Source organism: Pan troglodytes, chromosome 5, assembly GCF_028858775.2.
Source record: "Pan troglodytes isolate AG18354 chromosome 5, NHGRI_mPanTro3-v2.0_pri, whole genome shotgun sequence".
Taxonomy (NCBI): Eukaryota; Metazoa; Chordata; class Mammalia; order Primates; family Hominidae; genus Pan; species Pan troglodytes.
In genome coordinates this window covers 46,787,020-46,803,557 of record NC_072403.2, presented here as the reverse complement: position 1 = coordinate 46,803,557, position 16,538 = coordinate 46,787,020, and the positions used below count along the sequence as shown (strand labels likewise).

The following is a 16,538-nucleotide window of genomic DNA, read 5'->3' as shown; positions in this document are numbered from 1 at the left end:
TGACTAGTTTATTAGCCAGGAAATTCAGCCTGAGTTTATGGCACACAGGACTGGTGATGATGGTGGCTGAGGGAGCAGGAGGGAGAAGATACACAAAGTGGATGACCTGGGAAAGTCAGGCTGACTTGCAGTACAGATGGGGAATTTTGGAGCTGGAAGCATCCTGAGAATAGTCTGAAGGACTCCCCAAAGGGACAGGATCTACCCTTTGATGAAATTCACTCGTTTTCCATTGCTTGTGATCCAAGTCTAAACTGAGCAGGGCTGGCACTTGTCATAAGTCCCCTGCAGTGACTATGGAGAGCCCTGCAGATCTGTTACTTTCTATCTCTGAGCTTGGAGACATCCTTAGAATTCTTAACTAAACTTCCACAGTTTCCTCAGAAGAGGAAACTTATTTAATATCTGTTGTGTATTGAATTGTGTCTCCCAAAAGATATGTTGAAGTCCCAAATCCCTGGTACCCGTATGTATGACCTTATTTGGAAATAGTCTTTGCTGATGTAATCATGTGAAGATGAGGTCATACTGCATTAGGGTGGGCCCTATATCTAATAACTGGCATCCTTATAAGAAGAGGGACATTTTGACACACAAGGAGATTTCCATGTCATGACACAGGTAGAGTTTGCAGTGATGTCTCTATAAGCTCAGGAATACCAGGATCCAGAAAGAAGCAAGAAAGGATCTTTCCTTAGGGTCTTCAGAGAGAGCATGGCCCTGATGGCACCTTGATTTTAGACTTTGTGCCTCCAGAACTATGAGAGAATTAGTTTCTGTTGTTCTAAGCCACCCAGTGTTGTATGTTGCTATAGCAGCCTGGGAGGTGAATGTACCATCTCTGGAAATTGTCTCTCTTGCCTCTGTGTTTCCCATCTCCCTTTCTCATGCACTTGTGGTGTCATCTCTCCCTGTCCCTGACCTCCTCCTCCTATTCCCCACCTGAGTCCTTCTTGCCCATCAGGTGCAGCCTAAATGGCTCTCTCTATGATGTCTTTCATGATCCTGTCCAATATGCCTTTGCCCTTTTCTGGCCTGCTGCAGTGTTCTCAATCCTTGTATCTCTATCTAAACTCCCACAGCAGACGGGGTGGGGGGGGGGGTCCCAAGAAGAGGAAGGTGAGAGAGAATGCAGACAAAGACATCTCTGTGGGCTTCAGCATTCTGCCTTTGTTCAACCCAGCAGTACCTGGGAGTGGGCGGTGGGCAGTGGTGGGAGGACCCATCACTCCTTCAAAGCATGAAGCAGTTTCTTCAGATAAAGGTCCTAAAATTTCACAATAGTGTTTTAAGAGCAGAGATTGTCTAGCTTCTTCTTTGCCTCAGTTCAAGGTGTTTCTTTTTTTTAATTAATTTACTTTTTTTGAGACAGAGTCTCACTCTGTTGCCCAGGCTGGAGTGCAGTGGCAGAATCTTGGCTCACCAGAACCTCTACCTCCCAGGTTCAAGCGATTCTCCTGCCTTAGCCTCCTGAGCAGCTGGGACTACAGGCACGTGCCACCACACCTGGCTAATTTTTGTATTTTTAGTAGAGACGGGGTTTCACTATATTGGCCAGGCTGGTCTCAAACTCCTGACCTCGTGATCTGCCCACCTTGGCTTCCCAAAGTGCAGGGATTACAGACGTGAACCACCACACCCAGCCTAGTTCAAGGTGTTTCTAAGCAAACCAATAATCAAGTGCATCTGGGTCTACCTCTGAGTCTAGTAGTTCCTGTTTGGCATTTTTCAGATGGACTCGGTCAGGAGAAGAGAACCACTCTACAGCTGGGAATCTCAGATCAAAGCTTCCCAACCTCAAAGTCCATCCAGTGATGATTTGCTCTATATATCCTCGCGCAAACAGGGAGTTGTGGGGAGCTCAGGGAGATGCATGTGGGTGTATACCCCCGACACCCTGACCTCTGCTCTGGCCATCTTATTATCTCATACTGCTCAGAGCGTACTGTACCTTCTCTCAAGCCCCAGACCACACAAGCTGTTCTCTCTGTCTGGAATGTTCTTCTTCACCAAGCACAATTTTACATCTTCCTTAAGTCTCCCTTCAAACACAATGTCTTCTATAGACCACATTCTCAGGGTCCCTTAGACTAAACCAATCACCCCCTCCTCTGTGCTCCTGGGCTCTGTGTGTCCACCTCTGTGGTTGCACTCACCACATTGTGGCATGGGGTCTTACAGTCTTGGGGACCATGCCATGGCCCTTCCACAGAACTGAGACAGGGCTCAGAATGGGGAGAGGGTTAGGTACATCTGTGTTGAATAAATTCATGCATGCATCTGTCACAATTTGCAGGGCGTTTTCATAGAGCAGATTTTAATTCATTTATAAAGCAGATTGTATTTATTTATATAATAGGTGCAAAATCCAAAAGGTAGGACAGATGTATCGTGCCAAGCCTATGGTCCATCTCCATCCTCTAACCACCCAGTTCCCCTCTCTGAAATCAGTATCTGAATCCTATTTTGTATGCATCCTTCCGGAGGGTCCCTACTAACATAAAGGTACATGTATTTCTTATATCCCTTTTGCACAAATTATAGCATCTTGCTTTTTTACATTTTACTTTTTAATATGCCTTGTAGATCCTTCAATATCAGCCCATTGAGAGTTGCCTTATTTTTATTTTTATTTTTTTGTTTAATTAGCTGCATAGTTTTATTCCACTATAAGGGTGCTTCATGATTAGCCAGTCTTCTAAGGCTGTTTCTAATTCTTTGGTAATTCTTTGCTGGCATGGATAACCTTGTACATTTATCAACAGTGCTTATTATTTTTTTTTTTTTGATTTGGAGTCTTGCTTTGTCACTCAGGCTGGAGTGCAGTGGTGTGATCTCGGCTTACTGCAGCCTCTGCCTCCCGGGTTCAAGTAATTCTCCTGCCTCAGCCTCCTGAGTAGGTGGGACTACAGGTGCTCACCACCACGCCTGGCTAATTTTTTGTATTTTTAGTAGAGACAGGGTTTCACCGTGTTGGCCAGGATGGTCTTGATCTCTTGACCTCGTGATCCACCAGCCTCGGCCTCCCAAAGTTCTGGGATTACTGGCGTGAGCCACCATACCCGGCCAACGGTGCTTAATTTTAAGAAATTATTTTCAAATGGTAGACTTTCAGGCTTCAGTAAGGTAGGCAGTGTGACTTTCCTGGCACTGTTCTCATAACTGCTAATTGGTTTATTCAACACTTGTTTCAATCCCTCTCTAGTGTGCTGAGACTGAAGAGCTGGCAAATATGTTTCCCAGGCATCTTTTGCAGGTAGATTCAGGGTGTGGCCTTAGGATCCACCAAGCAGCTGTAGTCAGGTGAGATTTGGATTTGGATCTAAGTCACTGAGCAGAGAGGTGGAGTGTGTGGACATTTACTTGGCCAGTGGGTGTCACTGCAGGAGTGCTAGCTCTGTTGCTAACAGCTGTTGGTGGCAGATGTCAGATACCGCAGCTTCCTGGTTGCAGGGGAGGCCGCAGCTCCTTAGGCGGCCCGATTCTGTGCTGTAATTTTGGGAGCCAATCCTGGAAGTTCAGTTTAATGCCTAGCATCTCAAACTGTTGTCCGCAGATCAGGAGTAGAATCCCAGGCACCAGCCCACTCCTAAAGAATCAGCTACACCCCCAGGTGATTCACACACCCAGTCAAGGTTGAGAAGTACTGGCCTAGACTATACTGGAGCTCCGCCAAGGCTCTAATTAGAATCACCTGGGAAGCTTTGACCACTGCAGGTGCCAAGGCCACACCCCAGATTAAGTCATAATCTCTAAGGGTGGTGCCTGGGCATCAGCATTTTTAAAACTTCCCAGGTGATTCCAGTATGTAGCCAAGGTTGCGACCCATTGGCCTGGAGTAATAGCTCTGAATCTTGGTTATACACTAGAATTACTTGGACCTTTAAAAAAAATACTACAAATTCTGATTTAATTGGCTTGAATGAAGACATGAGCATTTTATTTTTGTAAGCTCTCTTGGCAATTCTAATGTAAAGCAAGGGTTGAGAACTATTCGTCTAGATTTGTTTCTTCAGCCTTCTTCACTGTTTTTACCTCTTTAAATAAAGACCCTTGTGTTTAAATCCACTAGAGTGAATTCTGTGGTCTGTAATTAAGAACCTTTGCATCATATGAGAAGTCACCTGTTTGAGCTGCACTGGAACTTGGGCTGGCTTATGTTGGCTTTAGTTACCTTGGAACAAATAATATAATTTAATTTAAAAGGGCTTTTGAGAAAACCCATTGAGAAGAATCCATCAGGAAACCACTTACTGATGAACTGACTAAGAAGGATGGGTTAGAAAGGAGGCAGGCAGGGCCAGAAACACAATGAGCCATGTCTGAAGATCAAGGAGGGTGGGGGTGGAGGGCTGCAGAACTTTGGTGAAAGGGAAGAGTGTTACCTAACTAGACCCGTGAGTATAAAAACAAGGGCCCATCCAGCCAAACAGCTAAACAGATGAAAGCTTCATATTTCTTTTGGGTGGATTCCTGGTTGTGCAGTGACCTCTGGGAGGAGAAGTCAAGGAGTTTGGGGCTTGGAGGAAGGGCCAAGAGGGACAGGGGTTTTTGTCCTTTGCCAATATGGCCCTCCTTCCTCTCTGTGTTCTCTCATCTTTTGGCTTGTAGTTCAGGACCTGCCTGCATCCCCTGCTCTGGTTTCTAAGCAATAGCTGGTGACTTCTTCCCAACATTTGAACTTGCCTTCACAGTGCCCCCAGTCCTTAGGGTGGCTAGTTAGCAGATGCCTGACTAAGCATTATTAATATCCAGGCCCTGTGGCTGCCTCGGGGGTTCACAATAGGAGCTCACAGGCTAATGAAGAGGCGATTGCAAGGCAGTCTGAAAAGTGCTGTAACAAAAGCATAGGGTGTGTATGGCATTGAGGAAGGGTTGTCAGTCATGGCAGTTCACAGAGAAGGTAAACAATTAGGTGTGTATATTATAGAGGTGAGCCACAAAGGGTCAGAAATGATCAGGAGAGACAAGTGCAAGCAGGGGACATGACAGATGCAGGAATGCATGACTATAGGCTCCTTGAAGGCAGCGAGGGCTCATGCATTTATCGATACTGTATTCCTGGTGACTATCTCAGCTCTCACATGTAGAAGTGCTTATGTGGATGTGAATAATGAATACATGAAAAAAAGTGATGGTATATTGGTTAGAAAGCTATCAGTTGCAAGTAATAAAAAAACTCTTAAACATCAAACAGAGAGGGAAGATATTAGTCACATAACAAAGAGAGAGTAGGTGGTAGGATTCTGCCTCCACCTCTTTACAGCAGTTTTAGGCCACACATTCTAACACAGTGATGTCCAAAGGCAGAAATAGGGCTGTCTTTAATGGGATCTTTGTCTTAAGGGCAAGAATTCTCATAAGGGCTCCAGTGAAACTTCTCTCAGGTCTCAGTGGCCCCATGCTTAGCTGTAATTCAATCACTGGCAAGAAGAATAGGGTAGCCCTGATTCACTAAGACCAATAACTGGAGCTTAGATGTTGTGTCATCCACTGAAATGAGAAAGGCTGGAAGTGACTCTATAAAGAGATTCTGGGACCTTTAATTTAACTTCATCTTACTCTTTAAAAGAGATTGCTGTGGTCACTGAAGTATAATTTCAATTGCTTTAGATTATTCTTTTAAAAGCAGAACTTCTAAATTTTTTAGAATTTGAGCTTTTGTAAAATCTTCAACAATTATGTCACTATTGACATTTATAGGGATATATTTGAATAATAAATGGATAAAGCTTTCTGTAAATTATTTTCTGAGAAGGCAATAGATAAACTTGGTAAAAAAAAAAAAAAAATGAAGATACAAGGAGATTTACCATGAGAAACAACTCTGCTCCCATCCCTGTCCTCCCTCCAACCCTTGACCTCCCCAGAGCCAGTCACTACTAAGGATTTCTTGCGTGGGCTTCCAGAAATACTATATGCATGTTCAAACATGTATGCATTCATATTCACCACTTCAGTACTAAACAAACAGTACACACTCTACTTTACCTTGCCTTTACACTTGGATGCCACTTTAAAATGGACATTCCTAGCTTTTATATTTTGCCTGAGGTGGTAAACTATTAATTCTAAATGGACTGTGAAAAAATGTCCATGTATATTACACTTTATAGAGAAACCATTAAAAATAATATGAAGAGAGATAGCTAAAAAGTTAAAAGGTATATTAAAATATAATACTAAAAATATTCAAATAATGCAAGAGAAGGCAGGAAAGGGGAAACAGGAGCAAGAAACAGAGGGGGAAAACTAATGAAACGATAGATCTAAATTAAATCATGTCAGTTAAATTACATAAAATCGCATGAAATATAAATGGTCTTAACACACCGAGAGTGTCAGAGTGGAAAATAACAACAAAACAACATCTCACCTCTATGTTGTCTATGAGACAGACTTTAAATATAAAAATACAAATAGGTTTAGTTTAAAAGTAAATAATGGAAAATATGTACCATTCAAACAGTAATCAAGAGATAACTGAAGTGATATAAAGTGGTGTGGCCAATATGGAAAAAGTCTGGTGGTTCTATTTAAAATAGAATTATTATACAATCTAGCAATTTGACTTCTGGGTATAGATCCAAAAGAATTGAAAACCAGTTCCCAAGAGATATTTGTACCCTCATGTTCACAGCGTTATGTACAACAGCCAAGAGGTACAAGCAACCCAAATGTGCATAGACAGCTGGATGGATACATGAAATATGGCCTAGCCACACAATGGAATATTATTCAGCCTTAAAAAGGAGGGGAATTCTGACACATGCTACAACATGGTTGACTCTTGAGGAAATTATGCTAACTGAAATCAGCCAGTCAAAAAAGACAAATACAGTATAATTCCATTTGTATACGGTATCTAGAATGGTCAAATTTATAGAGGAAGAAAGTAGGATGGTTGTTGACAGGGGCTGTGGGGAGAAGAAAATGGGTGAAATGTTGCTTAATGAGTACAGAGTTTCAGTTTTGCGAGATAAAAACATTCTGGAGATTGGTTGCCCAACTGTGTGAATATACTTAACACCACTAAACATCACTGAACACTTAAAAGTGACTAAGATGGTAAATTTTATGTTATGTGTAGTTTACCATAATTTAAAAACATAGTTGAAGTGGTTAGATTAATGTCAGAAAAGATAGATTTCATAACATGGAAAGTTACAAGGGAAAAGAAGAATACTACAGAAGAGCAAAAGGGTCAATTCACCAAAAGACATTACAATTCTAAACATATACGCATCCTACCATAAAACCTGAAAATAAATAAAGGAAAAATTGACAGAACTGGAGGATGAAACAGAAAATATGCTATCATAGTTGGAGACTCCGGCATGCCTCTCTCAGTGATTAATACAACTAGATGTAAAATCAGTAAGGTTATGGAAGACCTAAACAACTCGAGTAACCAATTTGACCTAATGAACATTTTTAGAAAAAGTCCATAGCAGAATACATATTCTTTTTAAAGGTGACATTCTGAGTGTACAGCAAGTCCTTCCAGCCTTTCTTTCTTCTTTAGTTCTTCATTCATGTAATTGTTTTCTCTCTTCCTGTCTTTCTCTCTCCTCCATCTACTGCTCCCTTTTCCACTTATTTTGTTACTCTCTTCCTTTTCCTCCCATCTCATTTCTTTTTGTCTTTCTCCGACCCTTTAATATATTCTATCTAGTACTAATTTCATAAAATTAGATGCTTACTGTTATAATTTAAAAACAAGGTGAATGTTTTCTTTCTGAACAAAAAATAAACAATTTTAAATTAAGTTGATTTTTTGTATGTGAGGTGTTCAGTTGATTTCTCCCCCTAGATCTGGCCCTGACTATCTGCTTTAAATTGCTTTGGAAATTCATAGCAAGACCATTTATGACTGCAGTTGCTGGGAAAGGAAGGCTTCCTGGAGGAGGTAGAATTTGGAGTTGGATAAAGCTTGGATTGATAAGGGTGGTTTAAGGGGAACTTCATTTTAGTTTATCTGTCTGTGTTCAAAGCATTGTAAATGATCTGTTTGTCCACATGGCGTCGAATGAAGTGAATGCACAAATGTGGGCACCCATCCCTTCTCCATCTCACAGCTGCTATTTTTGGGGAAGAATCTCTCCTTTCTTAAGTGCCCTTTCCCCTCACTTTTCAGAGCCAGGCCCACTGTAATAACTGTAGGTTTTTCCCTGCTGGAACTCTCCATTTTGCCTAAATGCTTACCATTGTCAGGTATGCAGTTAGCTTTGCCACTTCTCTTGGAGCTGCCAGCTCATTATTTGTTTGTCTCTGGATGCCCTGCGGCCTCTGCTGCTCTGTCTCACTGGCCTTGGATCAGGCTCCTATGCATGACCTGGCAGCGTGCCACCTGCTTCCTGAGGCTCCTGGAGACCTCTTCCTGGCCCTCTGTCTCTCTAAGTGAGGGATGCTTTCCTCTTGGACTGGGAGGCTGCTTTCTTAAGCACTTTCTGCTGTCTCATTGTGTGTGCATGTGGATGTTTGCACTTATGGAAGTGTGTGTGTGTCTGCCAGAGGAGGATGTGCTCATGAAATAATAGCCTGACCATGCAGCTTAAATCGACAGCATGTGCTTGGTGGTACAAATGAAGACCCATCCGGAATCTCCATCCCAGCCTACTACTTCTCACAGGGTCAGTCTGTCCTGTGAGTTCCTATATGTTTATCAGGTTCACATAGAATCTGAGCTGTGATTTGCAGGGACCCAGGAGGATCTTCTCTACTCCAAAACTCCTCCTCCACTGGGGCCTGAAGTTTTGTCATTTGGCATTTCTTAATTTGGGTTGAGCATTGCCTTCTAGAGACTCCGTTTTAAAAGTGCAAATACTTCTGGAAGGAGGCACCCAGAGCCAGAAAGATGGGATATTATATGATTAATTTCCTTCACATTTTTACAGACAAGGAAGGAAAGCAATATGCCGGTGATGTTTCTGAGGTCACTTGGCAAGTACATGGCAGAGCCCTAGTTCATTAGTCATCGCCTTCCTGAATCACAGGACACCACCTTCACAATGTGCCATAAAGGCATTCACCACAGGCTTCTTTACCTAATGCGGCCATTATTGGGAACATGATGGGCAAGACCAATTGGAACAAAAGGTGCTGATAATGTTGATAAATTTGGACTTTTCCATAACTTAGGGAACTGGTTTTCTGTCTAGACCAGTGCCATTCAATGGAAATATAATGTGAGCCACAAACATGAACCATGTATGCAATAAAAAACTGTCTAGTAGCCACATTAAACAAATAATAGGGAAAAAGGGCAAAAACAAAGCGGGTAAAATTAATGTTAATAATTTATTAAACTTAACCCAATAGTATAAAAATATTATTTTCACATGCACTCTAAAAATGCACTTTTTAAAAAATTAATGAGATATTTTGCTGTTCTTTTTAACAAGGTCTTTGAAATGCAGGTGTATTTTACACTTAAAGCTCATCTCAATTTGCACTAGCCACATCCAGAGCTCAATAATAGTACATGTGACTAGTGACATCTCTACTGAATGGCAGCTCTAAGCCATCCCTTTTGGAGGATTTTGTACCTATCCCTCTGACCAAGGCATTGTCTGCACATGCCTTTCTGCTCCAGACCTGATGTTCACAGGCCTGCAGGTACCATAGGAACCATCCAGTCCAAGGACTTCACCTTCTATTCCATAGAATCCTCAGAGATGCAGACAGGGGTGGAGAGTTGGGGAGAGGAAGGGTGCCTGTGGCTTTGCTTCCAGTCGTGTGCATTGCTGTTATATGGGTGTCCTGATGAAGATCTGCAGATTACCTTACCAAATGTCACCTAAACTAACCCCCACAAAAGAACAAACTGCTTAAACATATCCCTACAACAAAACCACAAGTTGAACACAGTATCTGTAAGGCAAGCCCAAGTGGATGGTGAGAAATAGCTAAACTGGCATTTTCTTACTCCCATGACAAACTCTTGGTCAGCCATGTGATGAGACTACAACAGCAGTGGTAGGGCCAGCTTCTGCATTTCAAAACTATCAGTAAAGCTATATGAAATGTGAATGTATATCCACCGTCATTAACAAAGAACTTCACCCTAAGAATGTCTTATGGCTTGGTATATTAGTGTGTGATATGTCTAATTTGTTACATATGTTTTATCATGTAGGCAATATATTTGTTTCATAGATGGACACAATTTAGACATACATACAGACTTTGAAAACATTAGTTGAATCAGGTCACTCCTTTGCTCAAAAGCCTGCAAAGGCTCCCCACTCCACTCAGGGGAAACCTCAAGGCCTATGATGGCCAGTGGGCCCTAACCCCGTTGTGCCTGCCTCACCATGTTTCTGATACCATATCCTCCCGCTCTTACTGCCTTTCTCTCTGCTTCAGCCACACTGGCCTTTTTGCTGTTTACCATTTTTATTAAACCCATAACAACAAAATCCATTCAGTTTTGCACATTTTTGAAATTTTTAGAAGTGCAGTCATACTGTACAAATTCTGCCATCTTAATCAATTTCCCTATTCTTAAGATTTATCCATGGTATTTTATGTAGCTATAATTCATCCATTTTTACTACTGTATAGTATTCCAGAATGTAATCGTTCCTCATTTAAAAAGACATCCTCCCACTGTAGCTTCTAGTTGCTTTTTTTCTGTTCAAACTGGCTGGGCCACTATGAACATTTTGTCTTTGGATATGTGTCCTAGGGCTCATGTGCCCACACGCACTTAAGTCATAGGTGTACACATTATCTACATGCCTTTTGTCAGTACCTTTTTATATGCTTGTCACTAAGTTTGGAATCTCTTCCTCCTCTGCCAAACTCCTGCTGGTATTTTAAGACCAACTCACATGTCACCTTCTTTGAGAAAGCTTCCTCTCTATGTCTTGAAACTTATTATTTGTCAAAAGATACAATTTCAACAAATTGAGTTTAAAGGTGTAATTGGCTTTTATTAGCAATTCATGAATCAGGCAGCATCCCTTCTGGAAAATAGATATCAGCTCTGATGACCTGAGTAGAGGCAGTTGGCTTTACAGGCAGAAAATGCTGAAGAAACCAAAACCAAGGAACAAAAAGCAGACTGGTCATTTCAAAGTTACAGAGTTCACAGAGAGGACTTCCTTATCATGCCTGCTCAAGTAGACTACCTGGTGCTGTAAATCTCCTTCCTTTCCTTTCTTTTCTTCTCTTTTCTCTTCTCTTCTCTCTTCTCTTCTCTCTCCTCTTCTCTCTCCTCTTCTCTCTCCTCTTCTCTCTCCTCTTCTCTCTCCTCTCTCCTCTTCTCTCTCCTCTCCCCTCTCCTTTCCCTTCCCCTCCCCTCCCCTCCTCCCTTCCCTTCCCTTCCCTTCCTTTCCCCTCCCCTCCCCTCCCCTCCCCTCCCCTTCCCTTCCCTTCCCTTCCCTCTCTTTTTTCTTCCTATCAGCTCACTTTAAATGTATGTTTGATTTTGCGGTACCTAGCATGAGTGGCTCCATTGTGATTTGGTCTGGTCTCTTGAGGCTTACTGCAGGAGCTCAGTCCAAAACAGTGGCCATCCATACATTTTAGCACTTGTATGTGATGCATCCTAGTATACCTCTCTCTCACTCTGTACATTAAGTGTAGTGGCATTTCTCTTAAGTAACCTCTGCTGCTATTATTCCATTTAGGCTGCTGTAACAAAATACCATAGATTGGGTGGCTTACAAGCAACAGAGATTTATTTCTCACAATCTGGAGGCTGGGAAGTCCAAGATCAAGGTGGCAGCAGATTCAGTGTCTGGTGAGGACCTACTTTCTGGATCATAGATGGTGCCTTCCTGCTGTATTCTCACAGAGGGAAGGGGTGAGGGGGTTTCTCTTGAGCCTCTCTTATAAGATCATGAATCCCATTCATGAGGGCTCTGGCCCCATAACCTAATCACTTCCAAAAGCCCCACATCCTAGTACCATCACTTAAAGGGGTTAGGATTTCAACATATGAATCTGGGGGGACAAACACATATACCATAGCATCTACTTAGAGCCCAAACTTCTGGCATAAGGCAAGATCTCTGCTCACCCTGTGATGCATGCTAATCAATGTCTGAGGCCCAGTGAACCCTTACGGTCGACCGGCTTCTAGCTATCACTTCTGCTCTCACCTATTGAGTTAGACACAAACCATGAGCTCCCAAACCTGCCTAGCCTAATTCTACCTGTTATAGTAGTTGCATGATCTAACTGAGTGTGGCACGGACCAATGAAGTACAGGGGAAAAAGAGTGAGAGTTGTTTTTATACAACCTAGGAAAAGCTGATGCATGAAGGAGTTTGAGCAAGCTCATTTTCATGAGATGCTATTGTGTGGTCACATGTGTGTATCTCCTCAAGACTGAACTCAAAGACAGAGACCATGGTGGCCCCATCTTTGTGCCTCATGTTCCAACCAACAGCCTGAGACAAGTAGGAGTTGATGAATGGATGTTGATTAAGAAATGAATGAATAAGTCAATGTTGAGATTTTAAAAGGGAAAAAAGGCTCCCTAAATGTGAGTCATGAAATCAAACTGCTGGAAAATTAGGTGTGGGTGAAACAACTGTAAAATATTAGAAAACAACCTGTAAAAATCTCAAGGTATTCTGCACTTGAATTGCATTAGCAAGTGTCCTTAAATTCTCACTCCAATTTAAATAAAAAGAAATAGGCAACTCATAGTCTACACATCATGGATGTTTTTTATGAATGAAAGAGGACATGGAAATTCAACTAGCAGACCCACAACCAAAGAAAAGATCTTGGCCTTTTAAGGAACAGGTGAATTAGTATGTGTGTGTGTGTGTTTGTGTATATATATTTTTTAAGTTGAAAAATGTTTAAGGGGTATATGTTAGTAGAATCACAGCAGGGAAAAAATTACATGCTCAAATTAGATACTTTGAAGAGGGTTTAATAAAATAAAAGGATTGTTTATAAAACTGTAGGTAGAAATTAGGAAAACCACAGGATAGGACCTCAAGTTGGGGGAATGCAGAAGGGCTCCTGACAGCAGCTGAGCTTTGGGATGAGGGAGGCAGCCAGTGTGCCAAGGTGCTGCAGGGGGGAAACAGGGAATTAAATGCCCTGGCCTCTCCCTTCTTTCTTCCTGCAAGCTTCTACCAGTGTCTCCTATTGGACAAACCCATCAAGAAGGAAGAAGGAACAGGAGTCCGTTGATACAGTCCACAGAGTTGAAACCCCCAGTGTAGAGAGCAGACAGAGGGCGGAGGAGAGTGGATCGGGGGCAAGTGGAAGTTGTCCAGTATGGTAGGAATTTTTATGATTCTCCACTTTGATATTTTCAATTTTCTGGCAAACTTTGAGTTCTAAGTTCTGCCAGATTCAAGGGCTTCTACTTTGTTATTTTTTGTTTTTTGACACAGAGTCTTGTTCTGTCACCCAGGCTGGAGTGCAGTGGTGTGAATATGGTTTACTGAGGCCTCAATCTCCTGGGTTCAAGTTATCTTCATATCTCAGCCTTCTGAGTAGCTGGGGCTACAGGTATGTGCCACCACACCTGGCTAATTTATTTTATTTTATTTTATTGTAAAGGCAAGGTCTTGCTATGTTTCCCAGGCTGGTCTCAAACTCGTGGGCTCAAGTGATCCTCCTGCCTTGGCATCCCAAAGTGCTGCGATTACAGGTGTGAGCCACTGCACCTGGCCTCTACTTTATTTGTTTTCATATTTATCTGTTCCACTAGACTGTGACTATCTAGAGGCAGGACTCTATCTTGAGCATCTTTGGATCTCCAAGCCTGGCTCAGGGCTTGGCATGAGGAAGAAACTCAATAATTAGTTGAATAAATACTGAATACATTGTAAGAAAAATTATTTGTCAAAAAAAATCAGTAACCTACTACTTACTTATTCATTTAGGAAATACTTGTTGAGCCCCTACAAGATGCTGGATGCTGTTCTAAACAGAGGATATAGTGGTAACCACAAGGCTACAGTCTATTGGGGAAGGCAGCCAACAAATGCTTTCACTCATTCGACATTTATTGAACAACAACAATGTGCCAGACACTGTCCTAGATTCTGGGGGTATAATAATGAACAAGATAAAGCCACTGCCCTCACTGAACTTACGTTTGAGTGAGCATGTTTTGCCCTTAAGTAGCCATCTTTAAAGCTGAAGGTAAGCACAGGGGCACCAGTTTTTTTAGAAAGCAAAGCAGGTCTGTGGCTCCTGATAGATGAGAGGCAAGCAGGATGCCACTTTAGGTCATGGAAAGACAATCCCCTGAGCTGGATGGAAGCCAGAGCTTGGAGTGAATGTTCTTATGGGTCAAGGGTATCTTTGCTAACCACATCTGAAGCGCTTGGCGTCGGGGGATTGGGATGGGTCCCAAGTAAGAAAATCTGAGCTTTTCACACTTCTCCAATGACAAGGCCTTACACACAGTAGGTCACTTAATTTCTGTGGGATTAAGTGACTCTTACCAGTCATTTGTCAAGATGTGGGCTCCTAGAAATGGAGCTTGAGAGATGAAGGGCTAGATGGAGCCCAGTGGAGCTCTGGCAGAGGAAGGGGGATAACATTGCCTTGTTTAGATGCTCTGGATTTTTTTAGAGCATGTGTCATTGGCTCTGCATGCTGGAACCAGCCTTTTCTGGGAAGCTAAAGGGTAGACTGAACCCAGCATTGTATCATATTAATATTCCCCATTCTCCTAAGCTTTGGGAGTCTGTATTCCTCTTATGTGTAAGTACCAAATTGCAGGGGAAATGGTATTTCTCTGCACAGAAGGAAGTACCTTCCATGGGATTTTCCAGGGATGGAAGGCTGGATTCCAGTTCTGCATTTCTCCCACATTGGTGTGAGGCCTTCAGGACTCAAATGAATGAAGTAATCTCTTAGTGTCCCTTTCAACCTCGCCATTCTCTCTTTTGAGACATTTCTCTCATTCCCAGGACTTTGGCCATTGCAGTTGGGCTGCTCCTTCTCTCTCATGCATCTTTGGCCACCAAAGAAGCTGCTGTGAATCAGTAGGATTGGTTTTAAGCATTGGCGTTTGGAGACAGCTGCTTACTCAGTGTGATTTTGCAGGCTCAGGGAAGGGACTTTCCTCCCTACGCAAGTCCCAAAATACCTCCTTTATCAGTCTTTTGGTGTTTGGGACTGCTTTACTGTGGACAAAGCCTTTCATTCCACAATGAAGGATCAAAAATAGAAATGAATGCACATGTGTTTGGCATTGCCCATAACAAGCTGTTCTTGGCCTTCATGCTGTTGCTCGTGCTGTGCCCTCTGCCAGGAATATCCTCCCCATGCCCTCATTTCTCTTATACTGATCCTTTAAGAGTCAGTTTAAGCATTTCTTACCCTAGAGGATGCCGTAATTGGTTTCTCTTGATTGCAAGAAACAGAGTTACTCAGAGTAGATCAAATAAAGTCTGGTTGAGTGGGGTCGTGACACTCGGAACATGAACCCCAGGATGAAGATGAGGAGGGGACCTAACTATCTGCTTCTACAGTCTGTCTCCTCTAAATAGACTTTCAGATCTTGAAAGTAGGGGCTATGTCTTACTCGTTTTTGAAAGCTCAGACCTAGCACAAAGCCCACCTCTTAATAGATGTTTGTTGAATAAATGAATGAATGAATGAATGAATAATTGAATCCTAAGTATGGATAGAAGATGTGGGTTCTGTCTTTTAGAAATTTATAGTCTAGTTGGGAACTAGAAAATAGGTAAAAACCTAAGTAAACAATGGTTAAAAACTGGTACAAAGCTTGCAAGACAAACACATTAAAGGCATCTTGGGGGCATGAGATTTAGTTAGCAGATAGCCCTGAGAAAGACTTCAGTTCATACACACATGCAATTGACTAAGATGTTTCTGAGTGCAGAACACAGACTTTTAGTTGAGAAATTGAAGTGAACATTGAACTAATGTATAATTTTGTAAAGGGTCCCACAAAGGATGACTAGGGACAGTAAAAGGGAGCCAGGGAAGCCTCAGAGTAGGACTCAGAGGTCCTTATTACTTGCCCAATGGTTGGCCTGCCCCATCAGGTGCCTTAGAGCCCACGCCAATGCCCCTGGACTCATAAGTGACCCCCGTGGCCTTATCTGAGTGGCTGATCTGACAGTTAGAGCAAGGTGTGTACTTTGCACCTGCTGAGTTACTGCCAGCTGCCTGTGGTGGATAAACAGGCAGGCCTCTGGGCGGCCCTCAGGACTCTGTAGTGAACAAAGAAAGTCATTCAGATGTTTCCAGATTGTATTGAGTTAAATCAAAGGCCAAGAGAGCAGAGGTCTTTGCAGTTCTTTGTTGTAGAGGCTGGCCCCTGGGCGAGTCCCTTATCATACTCTCTTCTATTTAGATGTGTTTCTTTGAACCTTCCCGCAGAAAGTGATGCCCTTTGACAGGCTCCCTCAGCTTTCCAAGGATAAGCAGTGTGCAGTTGTGAGGGATTCCCAGGGTCTCTTCTCCCATAACATTTATTGTCAGTCCTGCATACCTGAAACTTCATCTTTTCTTGTACTCAAAATAGAGAAAGTGGGTGCCTAAGTGAACCCACTGAGCCCAGCCCCCTCAATGAGGAA

The 16,538-nt window shown here is 42.5% G+C and overlaps 1 protein-coding gene across 2 annotated transcripts in view; it reads left to right on the top strand.

The window, feature by feature from the left end:
• The window catches only part of UNC5CL (unc-5 family C-terminal like), a 165,247-nt gene that overhangs the window by 128,121 nt on the left and 20,588 nt on the right, over nucleotides 1-16,538 (top strand). Inside the window, exons 12-14 of one of the 2 annotated variants that reach the window (XM_063812969.1) lie at nucleotides 11,637-11,749; nucleotides 13,098-13,251; nucleotides 13,368-13,485. The gene's annotated coding sequence lies outside the window, so the exon portion shown is untranslated. The remainder of the gene's footprint in view (nucleotides 1-11,636; nucleotides 11,750-13,097; nucleotides 13,252-13,367; nucleotides 13,486-16,538) is intronic. The other variant, XM_063812970.1, reaches the window with a different exon arrangement.